Source organism: Ictidomys tridecemlineatus, chromosome 12 (assembly GCF_052094955.1).
Source record: "Ictidomys tridecemlineatus isolate mIctTri1 chromosome 12, mIctTri1.hap1, whole genome shotgun sequence".
Lineage (NCBI taxonomy): Eukaryota > Metazoa > Chordata > Mammalia > Rodentia > Sciuridae > Ictidomys > Ictidomys tridecemlineatus.
Window position 1 is genome coordinate 108145334 of NC_135488.1, and position 24555 is coordinate 108169888.

Here is a 24555-nt window from a genome sequence, read left to right on the forward strand (position 1 = left end):
ATAATCAAATAGGATTTATAGAAGGTATTCAGACTGGTTCATCTTAGAAAAACCAATCACTATAATTCACCATATGGAGAGATGAAAGAGGGAATATCATGTGGCCATCTCAACAGACCCAGAAAAGCCCTGTGTGACTAAATGTAACACTTATTAATAATAAAAATTCTCAGGAAACTGGTACTATAAGGAACCCTCCTAATTATTTTGTTTTATTTTTTTTTGTTAGTTCTAACTAGTTATACATAACAGCTGAATGCATTTCATTTTATTGTACACAAATGGAGCACAACTTTTCATTTCTCTGGTTGTACATGATATAGAATCCCACCATTTGTACAGACATACATGTACCTAGGGTAATGATGTCCTTCTCATTCCACCATCTTTCCTACTCCCATATCTCCTCCCCTTCCCTCCCCCCCCCCTTTTGTTCAATTCAAAGTTTCTCCATTCTTCCAATGCCTCCTCCCCTTATTATGGATCAGCATCCACTTATCACCGAGAACATTCAGACTTTAGTTCTTGAGGATCAGTTTATTTTGTTTAGCATGATTTTCTCCAGCTCCATCCATTTCTCTGCAAAAGACATAATTTTATTTTCTTTTAATGCCGAGTAATATTCAATTGTGTATATATACCAGTTTCTTTATTCATTCACCTATTGAAGGGTGTCTAGATTGAGGAACCCTCCGAATGCTGATAAAAAGCATCCCTCGAGAACTTACAACTAACATCACACTAAATGTTGAAGGGAAGATATAGTATACCTATCTATATGGCTAAAATAAGATAAGACATCCCCCCAAAATGTTGAGAACCTAATCCCTTTCCCCTGAGATTGGGAACAAGACAAGATGCATGCTCTCATTAATTCTACACTTCACCATCATCCAAGTGTTAGTAATAATAAGGCAAGAAAAGAAAAAGGAAAACAAAGTTTATAAAGAAAGAAATAAAACTGATTTTAATCACAGAAAACTCCAATAATTCCACAAAAAAGACTTCCAGAACTAGAAAAGTTGCAGGGTATAAAGCCAATACACAAAATCAGTTGCATTTCTCTATACTAGCAATGAACAATTAGAGAATTGTTTTTGAAAGTTCCATTTACATTATCATCAAAAGTAGAAAATGTTTAAATATAAATCTGTCAGAAGACTGTGAGAACTCTACTCTAAAAAGTACAAAGTGCATATTAAACCAAGGAGAACTAATTAAATGGAGTGATAGCCATGCATACAAATCTGGAGAGACGTTAATCTCCCCAGAACTGACCTATAGATTCAGTGCAATTCCAATCAAAAAAATCTCGGCAGGATTTAATCAACATGCTGATTCTAAAATATCCTCGGAAAAGCAAGGGAACCCAAACAGACAAAGCATTACTTAAAAAGAAGAAAGTTGGTATTCTCTGATTGTAAGAACTGCTTAAAAGCTAGAGTAATCAAGACAGGTATTGGCAGAAACAGACAAATAAGTAAGTGAAACAGATAGGAAAAGAGCAGTCAGTCCAGCAATAACCCATATGTATATGATCAACTGGTTTTAGAGAAATATATAAAGGATATTCCATGGAGAAAGAATAATCTTCTCACCAAATGTCACTGGAACCACTGAATTCCATGTACAAAAATAAATAAATAAACCAATAGCTTCAACTCATAATATATACAAAAATTAACTCAAAAGGGATCACAAACTTAAATATAAAATTTTTAAATTTCTAAGAGAAAATCTTTGTGCTTTTGAATTAGATAAAGGATTAATGAATTAGATAAAGGACTATGTGCCGCCCATACTTAAAGAGTGGGCAATTATGCTCCCCTCCTCTAAGGCAGACTCTCTAAATACTTTATACATCAGAATACATCAGAAGCACAATCCATAAAAGAAAAATTGGTAAACTGAGCTTTATAAAAATTAGGAATTTATGCTCCTCAAAAGATGCATTAAGAGAATAAACAAGATTGCAGGAAAGTTTCAAGGTGTGCGTCTGATAAAAAACTCATATTCACAGTACATGAAAAACTGTCAAACTTCAAAGATTGAAAAACAATAAAAAAAAAGATAATTGGGCAAAAGATGTCAACAGAAACTTTTTAGAGAAGATATACTATGTCTATTCATGTGATTAAAATGAAATAAATGAATCACATTAATAAATGGCGTGCTAGTGATGACACAGAGCAGATGAAACATTCAGGCATTGATGGTAGGGATGCCAAACAATACAACCTTTGGGAAAGTAATTTGGCAGGTTCTTTTAATTGATAAATTAAAAAATATTTTAAGGCTCACAGAGAAACTGAGCATTTATCATAGAGCTCTATCCACAGCATAGAGCTATGGATAATTTCTTCTATTACATCTTACTTTAGTATGTTATATTCGTTACAATTAATAATCCAATATTGATAGATTACCATCAACCAAGTACGCAGCTTATTCCCAGTTCCTTATTTTTACCTAATGATTTTTTGTTTGTTCCAGGAGCCCCTCGAATTCATTATGTGATGTGAGTCGTCCGGTCTCCTTGGGCTTCTCTCAGCTGTGCAGTCTCTCAGCCTTCCCTGGTGTGTGATGAGCTTGACAGTTTTGAGTAGTACAGGTATATTTTAGGACACCTCTTTATTGGAGTTTGCCTCTCTCTGGGAGATGTTTTTCTCACGATTAGACTTGGTTATACGAGACAGATCACGGAGCTAAAATGTCACTTTTATCACATCATATCAAGAGTGCATGCAATCAGTGTGATTTTTGACTGTTGGCCTGGACCTTGACAACCTGGCTGTGGCAGTATTTGTCAGATGTCTCAACCTTAACCTACTTTTATTCACTACCGATGTCCCCTTCTTTTTTATGCACTTCGGAAGGAAGCCAACATGTGCAGCTCATACTTAAAGAGAGGGCAATTATGCTCCCCTCCCTAGGGAATACTCTCTAAATACTTTATTTGAAATCCTTCTGCATGGGAAATTCATCCCTCCTCCCCTATTTATTAAATTTTTCCATCATTTGTTTCATGTCAGTACAGATCTCTTTTATACTTTGGCCTATAACCCAATATTCTTGTCTTTACTTTCTTGCTTAAATTGTTCCAGCTTTGACTACTAGGAGGTCTTTTGGGGGGTGTCCTATGCATCTCTGACACTTTTTATTTTGTTTATTCTCTGTTTTAATTCTGTTGGTGGTTATCTGACTATCGACATTTGTCAGACTCACAGAACTCTACGCTAAACAAGAGTGAATTTTACTATACATAAACTTTACCTTAATCAAAGACTCTAATAAAGCAACTACATGTTGACACAAGGAAATGCTTGTGATTAATGATGAGTGGCAAAGGAGAGTATTTCCTATGTCCTCAACTACTAGAAATCATGCAGTCATAGTAAGACATAAAAAAACAGCACAAATTTAATAATTATCTGTGTGTAGGAATACAGATATAATTCCCTTTTTATTAACCTTTTTGATATCACTTCATAGTGATTGAAGAAAAATTGTTTAAGGAAAAGCCATAAACTTTTCTATAAATGTGAGGGACACAGTAAACGGCTCTTCCTGTGACCCATAGCTCCTTATGAACCATTCATCCAGCAAATGTGCAGAAAGCAGAAACAGCCCTTTGAATACAGCCATGTCACCCAGGAATGCTCATCTGCTGAAAATGTCTCAGTGGGCCGGGCTGAGACGATGCTCTTCCCTGTGCCTGACCTTCAGTGGCCCTCTTTCTGCTGTCTGGGAACTCACCAGCCTTCACTTTAAACACTGATGACGTCTGGCTGTCTCAGGGTTGTGACTTCAAGCGTGGGGTAGCAAATGGAAGAGCGGTGTCCTCCTCTGCAGCTCATTAAATCACGGAAAACTAGCCCAAGCTTAATATCTCCCCAGTAGGGATTAGTTCAGCATTAATTTGCATTTCTTCCTCTGGGATCAGTATTTAATAGTACATTTTAGTATCTAACCTTGAGGTGATCTACATATATATCAGATAAATGGGACTTAAAGAACACTCATCCTTATCACCCTCAGCTAGGTCCTGGTTGTAAGCTTGAGGATGGAAAATCTGTTTCTAGAAGTACATTTCCTGACATGTCACCTGCCCAGGGAACCCTCTGTTCTGTCCCTCTCCTTCATTATTCACCACCAGCAAATATTTATTGGGTATGTACTATAGGAAGAAGTAATACTAGTCCTTTAAGAGCCTACAGGATGAACAAAATAGGTGCTAGCCATGGGGAGTTCAGTCTAGAAGGGATATAGACATATAGACACACACACACACACACATACACACACACACACACACAACCAGCAACAAATCATGATACACAGATGAGAACAAAAGGCAAGTGCTGTAAGAAGAACTGATGGTAGCATTCCCAAGATTGGGATCTCAGGGTAGAAAACCCAGCAAATGAGTAGAGAGGAAGATGGAATTTGAGAGCCTCCATGTCATGCAAAGAATTGCTGACCTTTCTTCCGGCCTCAGAAAGGTAGTGGAAGTTTTTGAGCAGTCTCATGAGCACAGCTCTCATTTAGAAATGTTATTCCAGAAGCCTAGGCTGGATCCATCGAATGAATAGTACAAATAAACATTTTGAAAGGATTGAAAGATAAAATTGCAGACATTTCTTGGAAAATAGGGTTTTTTTATTTTTAAAAAATTTTAAGAGTCAAAAAGGTGAGGTCATACGGTACAGAAAGAATTGCAGTAGCAAAAGTGAGATAAAATTCTGACGTTTCCTGGGAATTGCAGGCACTACCCGATGACTACAGGACAGAGTAAGTGCAGGGGATATAGGATATCAGGCCTGCTAGGTATTTAGAGACTGATTACAAAGGAAGGTAAAGGTCATGAGAAGAAATCTGGACAACTCAGTGGGTAACTGGAAACCATTAGAAACTTTAGAGTCTGGAGAAGGGTTGGGCATCATTGCACCTGAGCTTCAGGAAGATTCGATTCTGAGCAGATGCAAGATAAACAGGAACATGAACTTCACACAACCTAGTAGGTACTGGCAGAGCTCCGAGAAGGATGCTGGACCCCCTGCATTTTCAGTGTCATCTGAAGACCTTCTGCTTTCTATAGATCCACATAAATCATGCCTGACGGGTGGATCCAGTCGTCATCCCATGCGCACAAGCAGTTTAACACCAGGAGAAGGAGAGTCATTTCTAAGAACCATTAACTGCTGGGAACTCCGTGGCCCAGCAAAGCCCACCGTCTAGTCATGGTGAAAAAATCCAATCATCAAGCAAATGTGCAGAAATAGACTACTTGATTCAAAGAATGCACAATTTGGCCTGCAATGAATGTAAACAAATCCCCTAAAACAACTCTTTGAGGAACAAGGTAAACAGAATGCAGACATCCTTGATTGACTTTCTGTGGTCCATGAATTTGGGGGAAATTGCATATGAATGTAAATTCTCCTACTCACGGCTGACAGTCATTTGTCAGCAGTGTTGTAAGTACATTGTCCGTGGGGCATTTCTTCCAATGAGAGCACTGGGAATATTCCAAAAGCCTGTGGTGAATCCATCTAGAAAGCAAAGAATCCTTTTGTTATTTGTTTCCTAAGTTTCAGTTTTTGCATGCTGGGTTTTTATTTTATTTTATTTTTTTAAAGCAATACAAGATGGGCAAGACATATCCACTGTGGACTACAAAACATTACTGAGAGAACAAAAGATGACCTAAGGAAATGGAAAGATAAGCCATGCTCTTGGATCAGAAGACTCAATGTCATTCAGATGTCAGTTCTTCCAATCAAAATCCCAAGGAGGTTTTGCTGGTCAAAACTGATAAATTGATTCTAAATTTATAAAGTATCATAAAGGTTATCATCACCACACTAACTTGGAAAGGAAAAAAGAAAGTTGGATCACTTATCCTACCTGGTTTTAAGAATTACTGTATCTCTACAGTTATGAAGACACTATCACATGATAGTGGCATAAATACAGTCATACCTAGCCAAACAGCAGAAGAGAGGGACCAAAAACAGAGGTGTACATGGTAGAAACAAAGTTCAAAAGATGTATTTCCTGCTTTAAAGAGGTTCAAAGTCTACATGAAGATTCTCAGCAGGATAAAAATTATAACAGTGTAACACGTGCTACCAGAGCCCAGATTTGGGGCCTTTGTATCCCTAAGTGTATCCAGGAGGTTTCCGTAGGGGAACTAACATCTGGGCTGAGTGCTGAAAGATTGACATCTGCAAGATGAAGGAGTGAGACCGCAGCATTCCTTCCGGGTGGCACCATATGGGTAGGAGAAGAGGCACAAAGGGACCCAAGACAGACTGGCAACTACAGGTTGTTCCACACAGAGCTGAAGCATGTTGTGGGCTGGGAGTGGAGAGAGAAGAGGGAATGTAAATGAAAACCAGAGACACAGAGCGACAAGGCCAATGTGCCCAAACAGGCTGGAATTTATTACCAAAGTGATCAAAAAACTTTAAAAATTTGTATGCAGGACTGTGACATGGTCATATCTGTATTTGGATAATTGGAATGATAAGATGTGAATCAGGTAATTTAGAATTAAAGGCAGGAAGACCTGCCAGGATGCTACTTAATATTCCAGGTGGGGCACTGTGAAGGTTCACCCTAAGGCGAAGGCAGCCAGCTGGTGAGAAGACACAGACTGGAGAGAGATTCAAATGCTGTAATCAGGGGAATCTGACTGCTTAGACGTGGTGCTGAGAAGAAGCGGGGAATGACTTATTGTTGGTTTTCTCACCTTTTTTCTGTGGTGTAACCTAAAGTCTCTTATTTTAATTAAAAGTGAAAAGTTTCTCAAAGCTCTCTTTCCATAGACACCCCTACTCCAGAGTAGAGGCTGGTAGGAAACCCTGAGGTCGGGCATCTTGGCCTCCTGTGCCACTCTCGTACCTCATACCGTGTTCAACTGATACTCCTTTGCCTGCTGCATTCCACATGTTCTGCCCACCATGTGCCCAGCAGAACATTCAGGGATGGACGGTGCAGAATGTGATTCTGGCGCTGTGCTGTGGTGCTCTTGTCTCAATGGGGGTTAATAGGAATGCACTCCCAGTCACTAAATAACACATTGGTGCACCCCAGTCCAGGCTTTCAACGTTCCCTTTCCTAGTAAAGCTGTAAAGGCCCTCGCAGGTCTGCAAGTGATTTATTAGCCTCAAGTCCTGCCAAACTGTGGCCCAGCACTCTCCAGACTCTAGACTATAAATGGCCGGAGAAAGAACAGAAAAGGAGCAGAGTTGAAAGGCCAGTGGGCAACTGTTTTTCTTTAGCTCTGTCTGAACCGAATAATCGGCCCACTGGGTTCGACCCAGCCACAGCCACCCCACCTTCCAAAACTCAGTGAGACAACTCACGTGACCTCATCTCAGAGCGTTCCCTGAGACTAGCAAAGGTCTCAAGAGCCAAAAGCCCTATCATATATATATTCCCAAGACCCACCAAGACTACTGTTTATGTCTTGTTAAGCCACAGAGAACATTCCACTGTACAAAGTCAGCTTATCACAAGATTTTTTTTTTTTTTTTTTTTTTTAGGGGACAAATAAAGAAAGCCCTAGAGAGCAAACCCAGGACTTTGTGCATGCTAGGCAAGCACTCTGTCACTGAGAGGCATCCCCAGCCATTTTATTATGAGACAGGGTCTCGATAAGTTGCCCAGGCTGGCCTTGAATTTCCATTCTGTCTGCCTCAGCCTCCCAACTAGCTGGACTTACAGGCATGTGCCACTGTGCCCAGCTCACAGACAGCCCCTTTGGAAACCACTATGTACCTACAGACATATTTGGAACCAGTTCCCAGTGGAGACTGTAATGAAGAAAACTCATTACAATCACCTGGAAGCCTTTCAAACCTACCTAAAACAAAGGCTGTGGCTACTTCCCTCACTCCCGGGTACCTGGGAATCCTGGCTGTCCTAAGCCAGGTGTTGGCATAACTTTTAGGTATGTGTGGTGAGAAGGTGCCAAGGGAGGCTCCAACAGCACCCATTGGCAGGGAGGCAGCTGGAGAAGCCCACAGATAGGCTGAGGTTTGTACCCATCGCCGAAAGGAGCAAGGCCTAGTGGTAAACCTTGTGTTACACAAAGCACAAGATCAAATCAGGACACAGCGAGGGCTTGAGAAATGAGCTTCAATCACTGAATCAAGCAAAGCCAAAGCCAATGACAAAGTGCTCTGTTGCATTCCTGGTCCGTTTGGCCTACTATAACAAAAATGATCAGAACCAGTGGTTTAAACAATAGGCGTTTATTACTCAGCATTCTAGAGGCTGGGAAGTCCAGGATCAGGGTGTCAGCATGATCAGATTCTAGTGGCAGCCCTCTTCTTACTTTGCAGATGGTCATCTTCTCACCACCATGATCTCATGGCAGAGAGCAGAAAGAGAAGAAGCAAGCTCTCTCCTGTCTGGTCTTATGAGGGCACTAATCCTATTGTGAAGAATCCACCTTCATGACATAATCAGTCCCAAAGGCCTTGCCTGCTTGAAGTCTCACCTCACATTGAGAGTTAGGGTTTAAACAAATGCATTCAGGCAGCGGGGAGGGGGAACAAACATGCAGTACCTAATAGCCAAGTATTATACCAGACACTTTTTATTGCTTACTGGAATCTATGCACTTTCCTCAATTTCCTAACTCCTTTGCAGTTAGTGAAAACCATGTGTATTAGTTCTGACCAATGGGAAGTGAGCAGAAGTGATGCATGTCATTTATAGGCTCAAGCATTTAAGAGACAGCTCACTTTCCCTTTGCCAGACAATCTCAAAGTGGTATTTTGCACATGGTTTACCTACAGAATGCAAGAGACTGAGTTTTTTTTATTTTGTTTTTTGTTTTTTTTTTTTTAAGAGAGAGACAGAGAGAGAGAGAGAGAGAGAGAGAGAGAGAGAGAGAGAGAGAGAGAAGAGAATTTTAATATTTATTTTTTAGTTATCGGCGGTCACAACATCTTTGTTTGTATGTGGTGCTGAGGATCGAACCAGGGCTGCACGCATGCCAGGCGAACACGCTACCGCTTGAGCCACATCCCCAGCCTTGTTTTTTTTTTTTTTAATGAGTTCTGGCAAGTTTGATTAAAGAAAAATTTTGCATAATTTACATTTCACCAATCTGTTCTGGCATGCTTCTAATGACATCTGAATGACTGGGATCAATGATAGATAGGTGCAGATTCTAATATTTTCCACTTGCTGTGCCCGATTCAATATCTTTGCCACTCTAGTGATGGATACTAGTTTGGGCCAACATGGTAGAGTACTCTATTTCAGAAATCCTCAAATCTGGACAGTTGTTGGTGAGGATGACCAACTGTGCTTTGTCCTGTCTGATCATCTTCAGTATCTGCTTGTACCCAACACAACAGAACAAGCTGGAAGCTAGAGTTGATTTGAGTCCAGAAAATTTTCACCCTCTTTGTGGCCACCATCTTCCTGACTTAGGTGCAGGATCTTCTTCAATCAAGAGAAGCTGGTAAAGTGGCTGAGGAGCTCAAAAAGACTGAGACTTTAAGTCACTGTTTGAAAGGAAATTGTCCATAGCAAGCTGCCCGGCTCGTAAGTGAGAAATAGTTGTTTATGTACTAAGTGACTGAGATTTGGGGATTTGTTTGTTACTTTGCTAAAGCCTAGATTAGCCTGACTTACAGAGATAACAAGCAAGAAATCAAATCAGAGACTTGGGGACTGTGTTGTCATGAAATGGCTTCAATCACTGAGTTCAAGTGGAACAAGATCCCTATAAGACTGAAAGCCAGGTCTGAGGAGGAGCAAAGCCAACTTGCCCGAGTGCAGAGGCTCTCAGCTCCCTACCTTACTCAGCCACATTCTAGGACTGGTATGAACCAGGGATGGGCTGAGTAGCCTACAGAACTGTTAGTCCAGTGGAATTGGAACAGACTGGGAAATTGGCATTATACTAAATTTTAAACTAGGCTTTTCTGTGTTGCATGAGGGGCTAGAAATTCTAAAACATAATCACTTTACCAGAATTATCTCACCAACCACTCTCGGTGCCAGACCTAGGACCTAGGCCCTGGAAGGCAGGGGATGGGGAGCTTTAAGAGTGGCTAAGATAGAGCCCCATTTTGCATTGAGCATTCCAGACCTATCTGCAGCAGAAACAGCACAGAACTGGAGACTAGGAAACCTGAGCTACAATCTCAGCTTGACCTTAACTTTTGCCTTGGCCAAGACCTCACACCCACCTGTTTGGTTTCTTTAACTATATGGAATGCAATATTTGCACTTCCTATATCCAGAACATTTCTAGCTCAGATTTTCTATGAAAGGGCTATGTGAGAGCATAAGAAGAAATTGGTAACTACTGGACAGAGGGCATGTGTGCCAGGAGGAGTATGTAGAAAGATCTGAATAATCATGTCAAAAACTTCTGAAAATCCTGGCTCTACCTCTTGACTCAGATCTCCAATGCCCAGTAACACCAGTGGTTGTTACACACTCCAAACATGTTCTCTCTGTTTCTCTCTGGGTAAGATATACTATGTTTCCCCAGCAAGCTGGCCAACTTAGAAAATAATCATTCCTGCCTCATACTCTGGAGGAGACACCTTGAGAAAGCGTGAGGTCTTCTCTTATTGTATCAGATAATTGGCTTCAGGTATCCGCTTATCTGCACTGAATGAGAATGATGTTCCCAAGAGTTTCTGTAACTATCGACTACAGAGCTCATCTTCAGAGATGTTTAAAGGCAAAATGCATTGCCTCCATAAACTATTATGCTGGTATTGATTTTTTTTTTCTGTCTACATAAAAGTTCCCTATTTCCCTGTCACTTGCTGATCAACCTGGTCTTTTTTTATATACCCAATATCAGAGTAGTTCAAAGACCTCACACTGAATTTTGTTTATGTTTCTCAAAAGGAACATTCTGCCTTTTATTAAAGGAGATTGCCTATGAAAATATAGTAAGGGTGGCTCTTACAAATGATCCACTGCCAAAATCCAACTCACATTCTGCCTGGTGCCTTATCTCTCCTTGAAATCATTGTACAGCACAGAATAAGGAAAAGAACATGGGTTTTATTGTCAGAAAAACCTAGTTTTTAATTCTCAGCTCAGAAATTCATTGGCTATGTGAGCTTCAGCATGATTCTTAAATTGTTCCAGCCTCAGGAAAAGCAGGATGCCAATATCTTGCAGAATTTTTATAAAAAATTATGTGCTTACAACAAATTAGGTGCTCAAAATACTATCTATAATTATAAACTCTAAGAGCCCAAGGCATCTTGGAGAAGACCTCCTCTGACTCCTCACCTTACAGACGTAGAACTAGGACTCAGAAAGAAAAGGGACTTGTCCTGCTCATTGGATGATTTTACAGTCCCTTCAAGTTCCACTAACATGTCGCCATTGCCACCACCACTTGTCTGCCCCAAATTCCATCAAAGACACCCTCATTAAGAATTCCAGTGGAGGCATTTTAATTGATATTTTGCTGAACTTCCTGCAGGTTTTGTAGGCTTCATATTTCTAAAACCTCCATTCGCTCTATGTTTTCAAGACCCTCTTTCCCCCAGCGTGCCAGATCTTTCTGATGAGATCTTGTTGGTCTCCTTAATTTTGCTGTCAATAAACTGGGCTCCTTTTTCAAATTCTCCCTCCCTCCTCCCTGCTCCTATACTAATATTTGTGGAATCCATTCAGTTTGGGTCAATACTATACCACACTCTAGTTTATGTCTTTAATATCTTCCATCAGAATTATTTCCCCATTTACCTTCAACAGTCTCCCAGCCTCCAAATATACACCCTCATAACTATTGACCACAGCAAGCAGAAAAAAAAATTGTCAGAAAGAGAACTACTCAAAGTGTGGTCCTCAAACAAATGAACAGTTTTCTGAATAAGGAACTCACACCAGAATATGAATCAAGTACATCATTAAGCTTGCTGTTTAGTTCAGCTGACTTTAATTTTTTAACAGCTAGATTTACCCAATGAAAGAAGTTGTTGATTTAAAAGAGCAGCACCTTCTTATAGCATCACAGATCAGCACCTGAATAGGATCAATCTCTAAAAGCTCAGGGACCCCACATGGTGCAAGATGCTCTGTGAGCTGACACTTACCTCCTCTTCAGCCCCATCCATCACTATGACCAACCCCATCTTTTCTGCTCCAACAACACTGACCTGCTCTAATCCTCTCCTTCTCCCTCCCCACAGCCACCCTCCCCAGCAAGTCCACACTTGCAAGAAACACACAAGGATACATTTCCTCCAGAAAGTTTCCCTATCATCATCATCCATCACCCCGTCTTACTCCCTGCTGTACCTCCATTGGTTCTTACACATCTCATTCACTCTACCAACCAATACATATAATCATGTACTCATGCCTCTTCAACCAAAACATTAACTCCTTGAAGAGATTATATGCACTCTGTTAATCAGAATAGATAAGAGAGCCACTTCAGTAACAAATAAACCCTGAAATTTCAGCAGATTAACAACATTAGAGATCATTTCCTGCTTACACAAAGTCCCATGCAGCAATCTCTGATCAGATAGTTACTCAAATGGATCTCCTACATGAGTAACACAGGACCAGAATCTTCCATCTAGTGATGGTGTTAAATTCTGCAACCTGGAAGTCCATTTCTTGTATTTACTGCTTTTATCTGACAATGATGAACAAAAGAGAGAAAGAAAGATGACGAAGATGCGTTAGCAGTGAGGGCGGGAAGTGGCTTGCATGACTCAAATCCATTAGCCAGACTCCAGTCACATGGTTTTACCTGACTGCAATCTGCCTGCCGGAGAAATAAAAGTTAGTCCTGTGCCTTGGAGGAAGAGGAAACACCCACATGAACATCTCCCAAGGGCCAAGCCACAACATCCCTGAATTTCTAGCACTTATCAGTGCCAGGCATGATGCTATGGGTCCTCGGTGAACACTTCTTTAGAGGGCGATGGCTGTCATTTTCAGGCAAGTCTTCACACCTAGAACAGAAGATGGGGACTGACTGAGCTAGGGAAAGAAGGTGCCTCCTTCATTCATCAATGGGAGCAACTAAAGGCCACGGCAGGCTCATAAGAAGAGAAGGGCAAAGGGCTGGGGATATAGCTCAGTTGCTAGAGGGCTGGCATTGCATGCACAGGCCCTGGGTTCAATCCCCAACACCCTCCCCACACCAAAAAAAAAAGAAGAAGAAGAAGAGAAGGGCAAGTGAAATGCCATGGAAAGCCACCAGGAAGTCCCCTGCTGGGTCCTCTTGAAGGACAGGCTTGTTTGAGGTTTGGCAAGAGGCATCCGTTCTACTTTGCCATTTCAGGCAACAAGGTCACTGCTTGATGAAGCATTTTCAAAACCCTTCCCTCATTCATCTTTCTATCTCCATCCTTCATTTCCAGCACCTTAGATAAAAAATATAAATAAATCGTCTTGCATTCCATTTCTAATGACCCCCACACTCATTTCTTTTCTGTGTGTCTCAGTTTCCTGAGAAAATCTTTCAAGTTTCCATTTAAACTCAAGTAGCTTTCTCATATTTTTTAATTTAAACCATTCCTGCAAAATCTCTTGATCCCAACTTTATATGGCACTCTTTAAACAAAACATAAATTCAGAGCTCAAACAGCTTAGAACAAGAGTCCCTTTAAAGGAACAGTGTTTAATAGGTAAGAGTTATTAAATAATCAATCCAAATTTCAGAATGGTATTGATAGAATGAGATATGAGATGTATCAAAAACACACCACACTCTTGGGAAACAAACAACCCACTTTAAATATTGGCATACAAATACTCACTTCCCGCTTTCAGAAGTGAGATTAAAGTGCTCCATTCGGTCTGGCCACTAGTCGGAGAGAAGAATGACTTTAAACTAGTTGTTACCTAATGAATGTAACATGTTGAAGCATCCATTCCAATGACACCCATTAGAGAGTCTGCAGAAGAGGATCCTCTGCTCTGTGGAATGCAGACGTCAATCCTCGGGAGCACAGAATCTTCCCTCTTAGAGGGACAAGGATGAGCCAACGCAGTAGCCCATTTGGACATCCCCCACCTCGACTTCTTTCCCTTACCATGTCCACACACTGGCGTCGGGCTCAGAAGATGCATCCTCAACTTCAACACTGCGTCTCATTTGCCATCTGCCTTTTCATTTCAAGAGAAGTTTATGAGAAAGAAAAAAATCAGACCAAAGAAGCGTTTGCCTTCAAGCATTCAGCTGGCCCCATGCCACACTGGGAGCAGCTCTGTTGCTACACCTATGGTCTGTCCTGCTCTGTGTCAGCCAACGTTTGAACAGTCGTTTGTTCACAAAAGTCTTTAATGCATGGGCTTCTTCATGACATATTTGAATATTGATTATGCACAGGGCACTGGCTAGCATCCTCGATGATTGTTACATACAAAGCAGGAAACCTACCCCAAGGAGCTTATAAGCAGATAAGGGGGGAAAAGCATAGACATTAATAATTAAATTTCAAAAATACTTACTGCATACCTGTTTATGCCAAATATTATGCTTAGCCTGAGGATTAAAGGTACATGAGATGAGATAAGACTGACACAAATAATAACCATGTGTATAAAGTAAAAGCATGTGGGAAATTGATAGTGATACTGGTAACAGTGGTAATAAATGATAACCAATTTTTTTGGGGGGGGGGGTACTAGGGATTGAACTCAGGGGCACTTGACCACTGAGCCACATCTCCAGCCCTATTTTGTATTTTATTTACAGACAGGGTCTCACTGAGTTGCTTAATGCCTCGATTTTTTGTTGAGGCTGGCTTTGAACTTGAGATCCTCCTGCCTCAGCCTCCTGCACTGCTGGGATTACAGGCATGCGCCATTGCACCCAGTTATAATAACCAAATTTTTAAAAACACTTAGGCTGGGCACGGTAGTGCATGCCTAGAATCCCAGTAGCTTGGGAGGTGGAGGCAGGAGCATTGCAAATTCAAAGCCAGTCTCAGCAACTTAGCAAGCTCTAAGCAATTTAGCAAGACCCTGTCTCAAAATATAAAATAAAATGGGCTAGAGATGTAGCTTGGTAGTTAAAGACCCCTGGGTGCAATCCCTGGTACAAAAAAAAAAATAAAAAACTTGTTGAGTTACTATGTGTTTACAGAAAACTTTCTAGTCATTTTATCACCATATTTTTATAGGTGCTAGTATTATACGACTGAGGAAAGGGAAGCATAGATTAAGTATCCTAGCATCCTCAGCACTATGTGGTGGATCTACAGCAGAAATGCACTTGGATCTTGGATACACTTGGATCTACCTCCAGAAATACATCATACCTGTTTGGAATGTGACTGGAGATGGAACCAGAGAAGCTTCCATGGAAGACATGACAGTTTGCTAATTCCTGAAGATGAGCATAGAAAGATGGAGAAAGAAGGCCAGGCTTTGCAGGGAAGGGAATGACAGCATGTGAAAGTCACAGAGGCGTGAAAGAACGTGCCGCATTCGGGAACTGGTGAGCCAAGTGTGCCTGGAGCCCCACAGGGGACTTGCAAGGAAGATGGCAGAAGGTGAAGCGGGAGAAGTAGGTAGAGGTCAGGGTGAGTGCCGCCGTCCTCAGGAGGACAAACTGCAGCAGGCACGTGATAGATAGGAAGCTATGCTCAACCTGGGGTCCAGGAAGGAGCCTCATGGAAAGCACTCACCCCCCTCCAAGCTCATGCCCTCCCTTTCTCATTCCTGTCCAGCTGCTAATAATATTTACTTGCTTTTGACCAACGTCCATCTCTCTGTAGCATGTGATTCAACTTTCATTCTTGACGAATTTTCTGGGAATTGCCACCGTCTCAAATATCCGCCCCTTTGAAAGAAGTTAAGGATTTGTCGTTTTAATGAACATCCATCCAGAATAATGAAAACAGCTGCACTTGAGAAATCACTGTACTTTACAAATCACCTTTAAAAGTCAGGTCAACTTGAGGTCTAAAAATTATTTGATGGCACCTCCTTGAAGGAAATTGTATTTATTTGTTTTCATATTTTAGAAAGGAATCAGAGTTCATGGCTACAAGTCTTCAAAGAAGCATTCTGAAGTTCAGAAGGTGAATCGGCAGGTGGAGCTGATTAGCAACCCTCAGGCTCCTTCTGTCACAGGTGCCTCGCTTTTCCGGGCCTGCCCTCCATCTCTAGAACCCAAGATGTGGAATCGCTGCACTGGTTGTGTTGAAAATAGAGAATCTAATTCATTGTTGCCTTTATATTGAAACCAACAACAACAAAAAATGTAGGCCACTGCCATTTGAATGGTCACCAGGCATTTCCATATCCGTCAAATCAAGCTGTGGCACAATTACTCTTTAATCTCTAACAAAAGAAGGAGCAGTAAATGGTCACCATGTCTTCCTAGGGTGGACCAAGAGGCAAGAGGAGAGGGCAGCAGTGGAGTGCTGTGTGAAATCTGAGAAGTGTCCCTGAAACCTAAAATGTCTAGGGACTTGTACCTTTCTCCACTTCCATTAAAATTCTCCCATTTGCAAAACACTCTATGTTCATATGTTCACCTCTGCTGGTCCTTATTTCTTACACTGGATGAAAAACACAAAAATATCAAACTTTCATTATAACAGACAGCAAATAAGTTATCTTCATTTATACTTACATGCTAAAGACTAAAAATGCACCTTTATAAAACTTTCTGGTGTACATAATTTTATTTACTACTCGTAAGAGGTATCATAATCATTGCTATCTACAGATAAAGGAATTGAGGTCCTGAGAAACTAGGTTAAGGTCATCCGACTGGAATAGTGACAGAGCTTGGACATCAGCATAGATTTTCTGAAGCCACATTGTTAGCTCTGTGGACTCAGAGAACTTTACAGATGTGGTTTCCTCTATGCCCTCATCAAATCTTGATTCACACACTAGAGAAACATATAGTAAGTACCATCCACGTGACATCGGTGACTCAGGCTGCAGGGCACACTCTTGTCACAAGTGGTGCCACATAACTGATCAGGAAACTAGGCTCAGGCCTTTCATCCCCTGCTACCCTTTTAAGCACTCTTTTGACCTCTGTCTCAATGATACCAAGAACTTTTGCAAATATAAGGTGTTTTTCTATCAAAAACAGGAAAGAGGAACTTTACAGCCTTGTAAACCTCTGCAAGAAAACTCTGGGTAAAACAGAAAAAAAATGAGCAGGGCTCATCCTGGCTACTCTTCAAAAGGTGTACAGACAATTAATCCTACTAGCTCCAATAGACAGATGCAGCCCAGATGTACTAATGTCTATTCTTTTATTCAACACTTAGAAAAGCTTGGGTAGTTTTAATAGGGAACAAAGCAGGCTGCATTCAAAAGCTCACTTCAGGGCATGCTGAGTGGAGAACAGGCTGCTTTAAATATTTAGAGCTGAGCAGGGACACAAAACCCACAGCAAGAAGTTTGTCAAATGCATCATCGTTTGTCTGTGGCAAGGAGCAGCCAACTGAGAACAGGAAGTAATTTTCAATTAACCAGTCACACAATACACGCCAGAGCCCTTTGGCAATAATCACTCAAAAAATAAATATGATTTGCCTTAATGGACAAGATGTCTTTAGAGCCTGTTTGGAACCAAAGTGACTGTATGCTGATGCAACCCCATTCCCGTGGTGAAAGTGCCCCTCTCCCTCCTGCACAGGCAGGTGGGGTAATCCAGGACCCCAGGAATCTGGGTTCCAAAGAGCAATGGCTACAGGAAGGTACTGGCCAAAAGAGGATGCTGGGGTAGAGAAGGGCGAGGGTGAGGAAAGGGTCAGACAGAGTTGGAAAGAGAGCAAACATATTGATTCTAAAGATGCCCTGTTCCCCAGGTAACATTCAATAGTGGATTGACAGAGGCAAAGAAGTTACACAGAGAGTCAGCTCCAAATACATCAAATGTCAACACTGTGCTGCCTCTGAGCTCCTCCTAGTCTCAATTCCAAGGCAGAGTAAAACCTGCCTCCATGGTCTCCCTCTACCTGCGGATTTCATAGGTGTGTGTCCAATCAGGATCGTCTTTAGGAGGAAAAAGGACATATGTTATGGCTCTTGTAATATATACATATAATATACACTAGGTATGTATGGGTCGTGTCTGTAAACCCCTTGCTGTGACACCATACCTAAATGAACAACTCCTGATGAGCATGGCTTGTCACACCTCTGCAAGTCTCCATGGTGCATCAGTCTGTGCCAAGGACTGCTTCCTGGGGAGAACTCATCCGTGGTTTCTTTCATCCTCTTCCTTTCAAACCTCATCTCTGATCTCTGCTCCAGGAAGAGAGTGTGGCGCTCGAAAAGAAATCATACTGTTGGAGCCTAGTAACGATAATTAGGAGGGAGTTGGTTAATCTTTAAATGGCAACATGGCAGAGGTAACTTCAGTCTTTTCTCATTTCAGAACCTCAAACTTCAGTTCTGCATTTTGTCTGGTCATTTTAAACTTATTAAAAGTGCAATAGAGATAAATAAAGCAGGATGAGGGGACTCTGTCTCCTGCTGTGTCCTCCTGCCTTGCTCCCACAACCCTGAGGTTGTCACATTCCATTCTCCACCATCTGATGTATTTGATGCCACACTTTGAGCAACATGCTTTCGTGCTTTCTGATTATGTGTCGTGTTAGACATGATCTGTTTGCGTACCACCACGGAGAAGGAAGTTTATCTTAAAACAGAATTAGATGTGCACACACACACACCACACACACACACACACACACACACACACACACACATACACACACACACACACATCCTAGTATGTTTTATCACTTTTTCAGTTAAATGAACATTCACATTATTAGGATCTTAGGAAAGTTATTCACAGCCGAGACACAGAATGCAGGTTTACTTTCTCAGATAAATTTACATATTTCCTGGGAAAAAAATCATGACTTTGGATTTTTAAAATAAACCTATCATATAATTTCTCCCCCAATGCTGCAAGCATGAGGTGACATTCCTCCCAGTGCCACATGCAGCAGCTCATCTCAGCAGCTTTCTTCCACACAGGCTCCCTACACCTGCCTACCTCCTAGAATGCCTCCTTCCTCCCTCCTTCTGGGCTGCCTGAGCTTCCTGCTGCTTGGACTGTGTCCTGGGATCCCCTCCATCAGTCTTGAAGGAAGTTCCTTCCCCTTCTTCTCCCAGAATCCTGGTTCCTGGGTCACATGTTCTTGTCTCCCTTAAGTTTTACCCTCTCATCTTTAAGAGGCATAACTTTTAGTAACTTCCTAATTATGAGAGCACAAGAAGTCCTTTTGTGTTTAAAAGGATCTTTGTTATGTCCTCATACTTAATTGATATATTAGCTGATTGTTAAATTACAGACTAGAAATCATGTTTCTCAAAAGTTTGAAGTTACCACCACATCATCTTCTAGTTTCCCATTACTACTTTAAAAAGTAAGAGTTTTGATTCTTGATCCTTTTTATGTGAACGTCTTTCCTTTACTGGGAATTTGTTGAATGCTTCCTTTTGTTCCCAGTGCTCCAAGACAATGCTTTCCCTTAATAGGCATCTTTATGCTCATCAGGATGGGTATTATGTGGCTCTTGCAATACCAAAATGTATTTTATTCTTCATTTAAAATCAGTTTTCTTGAGCTTTTTCTTTCATAATTTCTTCTCTATATTTTCTCTTCTATTCTTTTTGTGGAAACTTATACCTTGGATGCCAGCAATCCTAGACTGGCGCTATAAGGATTTTCCTTTTTTTCTTTCTTATTTTCCAAACTTTTGTTTTGTTTTGTCTTATTTTTTTCTATTTCCCAGGACATTTCATTAAGCTAGTTACCCAGCCTCAGGTATTTTATTATAACAACAATAACAACAAAATTTTCCAATGAATTATTAAGAATTTGCCTACCATATTTTAAATTTATTTTATCAGAAGATGCTAAGAAAGAGGAAAATGAACAGAAGGAGAGGGAAGAAGGGAGAAGAAGAAGAAGACACCCAGAAAATTCTACACCACCCCGAGGCTTCTGCTGTCTGATGATGAAGCCTAAACCCTTAGAATAAGACATTCATCATCAGTAGGCCAAGTCGAAACCTCCTAGAACTTGTTTTTCATTTACAAAATAGGACAATAACTTTGGTCATATTCATTCTCAGGTAATACTGAGAGGATTACTTGAAACAATAAATGTAAATAATATGTTTCAGGTTGTGAAACATTTCACATGTTTGTACACATAGGTGTATTAGTCTTTTGTTGTTGTTGTTGTTGTTGTTGTTATAATAAAATACCTGAGGCTGGGTAACTTATAAAGAAAAGAGGTTTATTTAGCACAGAGTTTGAGACTGAAAATCCAAACATGACACTGATAATGACACCAGCTCTAGAAAGACTCCCTTCACTGCACCCTATCATGGTGGACAGCAAGAGGGAGCGATCACATATCAGTCACATGATGAGACAGCATGCCAGAGCAGGGGAAGGGACTGTCTCTCTCCATAACTACCCCTTTCCAAAAACTAACTCAGGGTCCCACAAGAACTGCATTAATCTGTTCAGAGGGCAGCACCCTTGAATTACCTAGACAATATTGTCTAGGCCCTGTCTCTTAATGATCTCAATAGCTCTTAACATCACCACACTGGGAACCAAGCCTCCTATACATGAACCCTTAGGGGACACACTCTAGCACTACCCAAATAATAGCATTAGATAACAAAAGGCAGGCTAGCCAGGAAGGTGGGCAGCGGGCCCACGCTCAGGGTCCCATTGGGCCTGACTTGTCTCACCTTGCAATCCCAGTACCACTGGCTGTACAAGGCAGGGCTGATGTTGCTGACTCCACGATACAATTCATGTGCATGTCTCAATGGACTGGGATGACTCAGAGAGCAGCTGAGGCATTTTTAAATGCACATCCATCTCCAAATCCAATCCGAACTGGCCACCAAATTCTTTTGTTATCTTTCAGTTTGGAGCATGCTAGGAATGGCAATTATGAAATTTTGAAAGATTCATTGGCACTATTAGAATGAAATTTATCTTCCAAACAAAGAAGTCTTGCTTGCTTTTGCATACAAATCAAATCTGCACAAAGGCTTGGGAGAGCTTCCATTTTCCTCCTTGGCAGAATTTCCATCCTCTAGAAATCAGTGATTTTAAGAGGCGGCCTGCTTTGCAACTTTGTTCTTTTCATTAGAAATAGATTGAACACTGTAGAGGAAATAAGTGGGGGAATGCTATATGGAGAATTATTCATGCTTAGCAAAATAATTACAACCTTTTATTCCATGCCTACTGTGTGCTAGGCATTTTTTTCTGTTATGTCATTAAATTCTCACAATAATTCTATGTGAAAGAATGATTTTATTTTAAAAAAAAAGTATGAAGAGATGAATTCCCTTATCCAAGAAAATGCAGCGGTGACAGAATTCACGTCTGGTGTGGTTCCAAGCTGGTGCTCTTTTCAAAACACAAGTGGAACCTTCCCTCAGAGAGAAAGGAGGGTAGACTTAGCTTTCTCTCCCTGCCACGTCAGGTCATGGGGTTCTAAAGTTAGAAAGTAGAGAGGCTAGCTTGGCTCCGGGGCTCCCAGCATAGACCAATCCTATAAAAGTCAGCAGATAAGGCTTCTTTCAAAATGATTTCTCCGCATAGGAAGTCATTAGCAAGCTTCTGAGAGAACACTGAAAGATGCTTCAGATTTTAGCACGTAGACAACGTGCGTGCAATGGTAGGAAGGCCCCTACCATACTCACCTCCAAACGTGAGCAGAGTCGGTCCTCAGCAGAGTGGCAGAGTTGGACAAGGAGGTTTTCTTGTGCTGGGTGGTGTGTATAATAAAAGGGGTCTGGACTTGGGCCAGACAGACTCAAACCCCAGCTTCACTGTCTGTTAGACTTAGGACCTTGGGAAAGGTATTGAACTTCTCTGAGTCTCATCAGGATTATAGGAGTGAGGAATAAGCTATCGGCCTGAACATGGTACTCAGCTCATGCAGGTGTCCAAGGGGTAGGGACTTGGTGAGGTTGCACTCCCCACTGCAAGCAGGGACACATTGACTGGGCCCACCTGTCTCTGGGTTGACTCCAAGAAGTTGGAAACAGAACATGACAAGAATTCGGGCACACTACATGGTTAAAGCATTTCCCTACACATTCATTAACGCATGCTATCTCCACAGGATCAGAGGCTTAACATTTTCATGAGGTATCCCTGAAGCCCTAAGTCCAAGCTCTGGCAAAGTAATTCAGAACAACAAATGAAAAGCAGCTAATCTATGTTTTCCTTTAAAGCATAAACTGGAAACGAGAAAACTGTTATGCGACGCATAAGTCACCGTGACTAAAAGCACCCTGATTCATCTGTCGACTTCATGCTCTTTTGAAAATAGGAGCCCTGAATTTTTGAGCAAGTTATTCAGGAGAGAGAACCGATTCTTCATCCTAAACCTTTCACAGCTTTTCTATGAGTAGGACTGAAAATGCGACCTGACCAGGGGTGGCGATAGTTCAAGGTAGTTGAATGGACAACACAGATCACCAGTGACTTGGGAAAGGGACAGGAGATCTCTCATACATGTGAGATGGGACTTTCAAGTAACAGAACTACTTCCAAGGACAACTGTCACTGACTTAATTTGAGCCTTAGACATCAGCTATCTGGTGTCCCTAAGATTTGCCCCTAAAGAGAATACCACTACTCAAAGCCTCAGTAAAGATCTGGCTGATGAGTGTCTCCCCCTTCCCCTCTCTCTTCCTGTGACCAAGACCCCAACACTCCAGTGTCTGGTCAGCCCCATGCCAGGATGCCCCAGACCCCAGGGGAGGTACCTGGACAGATATAGCCATTTACTGCTGGCCCAGCCCTGATTTTATGTCCCACGTTAGGCGATAAAATGGCAAATCTACTTTGCTAGATGCCATTTTTGTTGTTTTAACTTCTTATTTTGACCTAAGTCTAAACTTACAGAGAAGTTATGAGTATGGTATAGTATCCTTCACCCAGCTTGCCTAAATGTTAACGTCTTACATAACCATAATAAAATTATGAACTCAGGAAATGAACATGGGTACAATACCATTAACTAAACTAACATTCCACAACCGCAGATGTGGCTTTCATGAAGAAACTGGTACATGTGTATTTTCAGATTTCTGAGGTCTGTCTTCATGGTAGATTGCAGAGTGAGTTTGCTGGATCAAAAGGTAAGTGCATGGATGGTTCTGGAAGTAGAGTCAAACTCCCCTCCAGAGAAGCTGTACCAGTTTGTTTCCTACCAGCAGCACACACCCCTTTCCCCACAAACTTGCTAACAGGATGTAGCATGAGACCTTTTAATCTTTGTTAATCTGATGGGTGACAAAGAGTATCATATAAAGTCTTCTTTTCCATTTCCCGAATAATGAGTGAATTGGAACATTTTTCATATGTTTGAGGGCTATCTGCTTTGCTTTCATTGCTATCCCAAGGAAAGTAGGCACAGAAGACAAACTTGGTCAAAGTGTCCACTCATCCCAGGCCAGGTGTGGGCAGGGTGAAGATCACAGATTTGCTGGCCCAAAGCTGGGACAGAGGCAGCCACTGTCCATCTGCTGGCTCAGTGTCTCAGTGCCCTAGAATGTCCCTCTCTGGCACTATCTTCTCTCCAGGAAACTGAACCTGCATAAAGAGCTCTTCGTATATAATGGAAAGAGCTTGGGCTTACAGTCAGACCCACTTGGAGTTACTTCCTCAGTATGTGGTCTGAGGCACATCACTTCACCACTCTGAGTCCCAGCTTCCGTTTTTTTGAAGAGGGGGTGAATGGAGTATCTCTATTTCACATGATAGTCACAGAATTAATTGAGTCAATGAACATGAATTTTCTCTCCAAAGGCCAAGAAGAGGCCCTCAGGAAACGTCAACCCTCCTAAGCTGTCTTCCCTCCTGAACTTAATTAACTGCAAAACCTACCCCTGCAAACAGCCTTCTAGAGGGGAGTTTGAAGAGGCTTGAACCCAGACATTTCTTCTTTGGCCATGAACAGGAAGACAAGATAGTTCTTGGAAACCAGAATTTAGGCATGGGGTCATCTGCATCAGGAAAACAATTTGGGTTGGCAGGGCATTAAATAACCAGATTTAGCCAATAAAAACACAGGATTCCAGTTAAATTTGAATTTCAGATGATAGGTATGAAAGATACTCATATAAAATGCTCTCCTAACTTAAGTAGCCTCGTAATATTTTTTTCAAGTGCATTCTTAATATGTAGTTTTTTTTGATGAGACTAAGTTTTCCAGGTAAAATTCAGGACACTCAAATTTGAATCTCAGATAAACAATAATGTTGGGGTCATAAATACACATACTGTACCACATACTGGGTGGTACAAACTTATGTTAAAAATTGTTTATTTGCCTGAAATTCAAATTTAACTGGACAGCCTGTATTTTATCTGTCAACCCATTAGACCTTCCCAGCTCACTAAAAATCTCTTTCCTCCTCCCCTATATATAAGGTGGATGTCTCAGCCATTGTCTACTCCATGCAGACCACTGGACCAGCTAACATTGAAGAATCTAAGAGAAGTAAATTATATAAGTGACCCAATGAAATATAGAAAAGCTTCTTTTAT

General features: G+C 41.3%; 1 protein-coding gene across 9 annotated transcripts in view; it reads right to left on the reverse strand.

Moving 5' to 3' along the window:
• Positions 1 to 253: 253 nt before the first annotated feature.
• The window catches only part of Kcns3 (potassium voltage-gated channel modifier subfamily S member 3), an 89774-nt gene continuing 65472 nt past the window's right edge, over positions 254 to 24555 (reverse strand). The window contains exons 6-9 of one of the 9 annotated variants that reach the window (XR_013429220.1): positions 15908 to 18297; positions 15716 to 15811; positions 12506 to 14130; positions 3442 to 5552 (exon numbers count right to left, since the gene is read on the reverse strand). The gene's annotated coding sequence lies outside the window, so the exon portion shown is untranslated. Of the gene's footprint in view, positions 580 to 3437; positions 5553 to 9049; positions 18298 to 24555 lie in introns of those variants that run through there. The other 8 variants (XR_013429215.1, XR_013429217.1, XR_013429219.1 and 5 more) reach the window with 8 other exon arrangements.